The sequence below is a fragment of the Aphis gossypii genome, unplaced genomic scaffold (assembly GCF_020184175.1).
Source record: "Aphis gossypii isolate Hap1 unplaced genomic scaffold, ASM2018417v2 Contig01094, whole genome shotgun sequence".
Lineage (NCBI taxonomy): Eukaryota > Metazoa > Arthropoda > Insecta > Hemiptera > Aphididae > Aphis > Aphis gossypii.
The window spans coordinates 4,997-9,841 of NW_026083454.1; the positions used below are offsets into that span (position 1 = coordinate 4,997).

Below are 4,845 nucleotides of genomic sequence, written 5' to 3' on the forward strand. Positions count from 1 at the left end.
TAATATAAATGTGTATTAGGGTAAACTAATTGTCCTCTAGACTTTAGCGTAATAAGTTCAGCAGCAGGATGTAAGCATCATTATTTTTAAAAAAGCGTATGCACTTTGGATATTTTTTAAAACGTAAAAGTTTTCTTGTGACGTATCCACACACAATAAACTATACAATTTCTCATATTACACTTTTCATTGTAATTTAAATTTGGAAGGATGTTTGACGGCTCCCATAGCCCATCTTAAATTAGTTTATCCAATTTATTTTTTAGTTTATTAATTTTCTCTTCTCTTTGATTGTGTTTGTCATGAAATATTTCACTCAAATCAGCTAAAGAGGTAGCATCTGAGTTATTAACAGAACAATTGCAATATTTTGGTGGTTTTAAGACCGAATATACAGAGAGTATTTTATATAAGTGTAGAAACGTTGGTGTATTTGGGTGATCGTTGGGACCTGAAGCTTGCCTGATTATACCAAAAAATTTCTGAAACAAGAACATTATACAACATTGTGTTTGTTATATAAATTATAATTACTTATTGATAAAACATTTAAGTATTTCATAATATTTTACTACATAGTATGAGGATTCATATTGGGATTTTATATAGGTATACTTACTTCTGGAGGATCTTGACACATTTTCCCAGTAAGAACATAGTCATAACCACACTTCTCTAATAAATACTTTGACAAATCAATTGTAGAGTTTAATGTAACTCTTAATCCTTCGACAGTTTGGTTTGTCAAAAATTCTTCTTGTTTAATATTACCTGCTAGCATTTCATTTTCCCAACAATTTAAATAATTTAATGCATCTTGGAAACTCTGAGTAAATACATTAAAATCATTATATTAATAGGTTAACTTTTATAAAATTAAGAAATAAAAATATTAAGTATTACTTGAAATGATTCACTGTCATCTGATTTAATCCCTTGCCAAGGCAGGTTTCTATTAAAATTATCAAAAAGATTATTCCAAAATTCAGTGAATTTGGCGGTTTCATCTGATCTCTTTAACATTGAACACCCTTTACTTGAATAGTACTTCATCGCTTTAGCCATACTCATGCTAAATACCTGAATAAATTATTATAAAATAAAAATGTAATTAAAAAAATGTTTATATATACCTGTGTCCTGTGTGCACAGCCGGACTCTCATCTTTGCCATTGATGTAAGTGCCAAATATTGTGTTGTTATTCTTAGAACAATTCTTAAGTTAGCTGGGTGTTTGACATCTTCTAGATATAATTCATAAGAGTATCCCCAAGCAATGTTATCAGAATCTGGATGAAGCTACAGTAAAGTTAATATAGTAAAATCATAACTTTGAAATTTTAGAAATAGTGACAAGTTATAATTATTTATTGTAAATTAAAACAATTAAATACATAACTATAAAAATATCTTACTCTTAAACTTTTATTATTATAAAGGCGATTGCGGACACATTTAAACAGGTGAATAAAATCAGAAAATGCATAAACTTTTTTGTTTGGCATTGAAGGGTGTTCAAAATAGTTTTTCATTTCATTTTGAGAACCATTAATGCCAAGTTCAGACCACATTTTCCGGTTTGTGGTAGCTCCATCGCACATAATTCTTTCTACTGAAATACCAATGTTATGCAGAAGTGATGTAGCTTTTAACACTAGTTGTGCTATAATGATACCTATAAAAAGAATTTTACAATTAAATTTTATGATAAAGTTATAGTAAGGTTTGAGAAAATATTTAATAAATTAACCTTTAACTTCACTTTTAGATGCGAAACATCCAATTGTTTGGTAGAAACTTGAGCCTAAAGACTAGAACATAAAAACCAATGCATGATCTGCATATTCTTTATGGTTACTTCCAGGTACATCCTCACCATAGTCCTCTAAACCAGAATATGTTAAATTTGATGTATTTACATGTAAACTTTTCCTGAGATTTACAGCATCAAAAATAAGTACACCATGTTTTTCTTGCTCTGTCATAAGTTCAACCTTTTTAGCTAATAATCTTTAAAAATCTTGGTCAAATCCACAAGTAGTTTTCACTAATGACAGATGATTTCTCACAGTTTTTGGATGTGGTAAAGGTAGGAGTGAACTATTGTATAGATACTTATAAGCCCCTGGAGATCTTATATTAAGTAGTAAGCACAGCATTATCCAATCCTCAGAATATCGACGGCTTTTTGCATTCTTTACTCTACTGACGGCAAAGCACTCCATCAAAATATTTTTTGTGATTCAGTCATATTTTTACACTGGTTTATTTTCTTTTCAATACATTCATCACTCATTTTAGCCATATCAATTTGAATTTTACTTAACCTTTTCAGACCTACCCACATTTTTTTTAAGAAAAAAAATTTTTTTTTCAATTTTATGTATAAGTATGGACTTTATAATATGTAAAAAATCAAAAAAAAAAAAATTCGATCATTTTCTTGGAAAATTCATGCTAGTACACTATGGTGTACTCTGGGCTTCAACTGATGTGAATTATTTGGTGATAGGAGTAATAAATTATACACATTTATATTTATTTACACATTAATTATTATTTTAAAAGGTATCTAAAACGTCTAAAACAATACAAACTCCTTGAAAGTAACTATATAAAATTAATAAAACAAAAATACAAATTTACTTAATAAAAATAAACACTGGTACCTTAGTATTATTAAAACGATAAAAAAAAAAATAGTAAAATTATATTATTTCATTTAAATGGTACTCTCTGAAACATTTACTTTTCCCATCTAAACACAAATGTTGCTTGCATTTTGAACAAAACATATGCGTTCTACGAGTACACGTCTTCAGTTTACATTTAGTGGCATTTTTTAACTCATCAAAATCTGGTAAATGATCCAAGTTCATCTGATGGCAGCTTGCCATCAACTTTTCTATTTGATGAAGTCGGAGAAGCTTTATTGGGTGGTTCATAATTATCTTTTGTACAAGGACGTCCTTTTTTTCGTTTAGGCGTAGTTGGTTTTCCGACATTTATTAACCCATTATCCAATTCCATTCGAAAATGTAAGAGATCGTATCTTTTATTTTTTTCTATTTTAAAATATTCAGCGTCTTTTATGTCCGTTAGCCAGCAGTTTGCGGCAGTCATGTCAAAAGCATGAGCAATCATGCGTTATGTCCATTTTCGTGATTTAATAAATGTTCTATAATAACTAATTAATTTGTCCATATTATCAACGCCACCCATAGATTTATTATATTTTTGTACTATCTCTGGTCTTTCGACATCGACATAGGTTTTATTTTTCTAATCCCAACGTCTGACGACATCTGTATTTCCAGATGTAATAAAATTCGATGCCAAATTAACCACTTTGTTGTCATACCATTGTACAAGACCTATGTTACAACTAGGTACATCGGAACGAATTTCAAAAGTAGTCCCTCTTCCCATTTTTGCCAAGTTTTTATCCGAAAGTATTGGTGGCTTTGCAAACCGATTAACACGTATCGTACCAGCGGCACAAATACCTATTTGCTGCAAACGTTCAAAAAGATTGAATGATGAAAAATAATTGTCGAAGTAAAGAAAATGTTTATTTTTTTTAACGATTTTGCAAAGATGTAATACGACTCCTGGACCTTGACCAAATTGTTTTTGAACTTGTAAATCAATTTCGGTATTAGCACCTTGATATAGCACAAAGTCGTATACAACGCCACTTTCGCCACATAACATAAAAATTTTAATACCCCATGGGTTAGGTTTATTTCTTATATACTGTTTTATTGATAAATGACCCTTCTTAAAAGGAACCATTTGTTCGTCAATACAAATATTCCTCTCCATAGGAAGAGAATTACATTTTTTTTTAATTGTATCGTATAGTGATCGAATTTTTATAAAAACATCTTTATTGCCTGGTGGTATTGTCATATTATCAATAAAATGAATATTTGATCGAATTGAAAAAAAAACGATCTCTTGTCATATTATCTGCAACAAAAGGTACGCGAGTATCTTTTTCCCAGTACATACGGACACGAGGAAGCTTCAGCGATCCCATTATAATATGAATACCGATTACAATTTTAATTTCATCAGCAGAAGTTGGCTTAAATCTTGTTTGAGATTTTTGGATTGCGTATAAATTAGTAAAATAAGAAATTTGTTCAAAATATTCTAAAAAATATTGCAATGGCGTTTTTATAAGACTAGGGACTGTATCATCTAAACTATCTAATTTTAAAATCGGTGGATTAAATGGCATTCTTACCCATTTTATGTCTTTTTTGTTTGTTTGTATTATAATACTGTCATCATCTTCTTCGATGACTTCTTCAACGTCACTTGAAGCAAACTCTACCAAAAGATTATCTAACTCTTCGTGTGGAAAGTCGTCAATTTCATCACCAGATGAATTATCGATTTCCGAATCATTTGCGTTCAGTATCGATAAAATTTCATAAGACCGTAATTTTGACATTTTGATTAGATATTATTTTATTAAAACAATAAAGCAATACAGAAAATAAAACCTTTATATGGTAATTATTTCTATAAACGATATATACGCGGTAATAAAATAACACGAAATAAAAATAGAATTATCATATGTTTTTTTTTTTTTGTCATGGAGGCCTACCGTACACGATAATGTACCTCCATACCTAACTGATATAAAACTCGTAAGATTGTATTCATGACAACGAAAAACGTTTGTATAGATTCGTTACTAACATCACTACCAGGAAAAAAATACCGTTGGTCTTATCAAGTGCAATATAACAGATAAGCAATAAATCATTGTAGAAATTTAATTACCGATATTATATCTAGAATTAAGTTATAAATATCATTTTTATCGGT

General features: G+C 29.5%; 1 pseudogene; it reads right to left on the reverse strand.

Moving 5' to 3' along the window:
- Positions 1-2,877: 2,877 nt before the first annotated feature.
- Positions 2,878-4,628, reverse strand: LOC126555781 (piggyBac transposable element-derived protein 3-like; annotated as a pseudogene).
- Between the last annotated feature and the right edge of the window lie 217 nt (positions 4,629-4,845).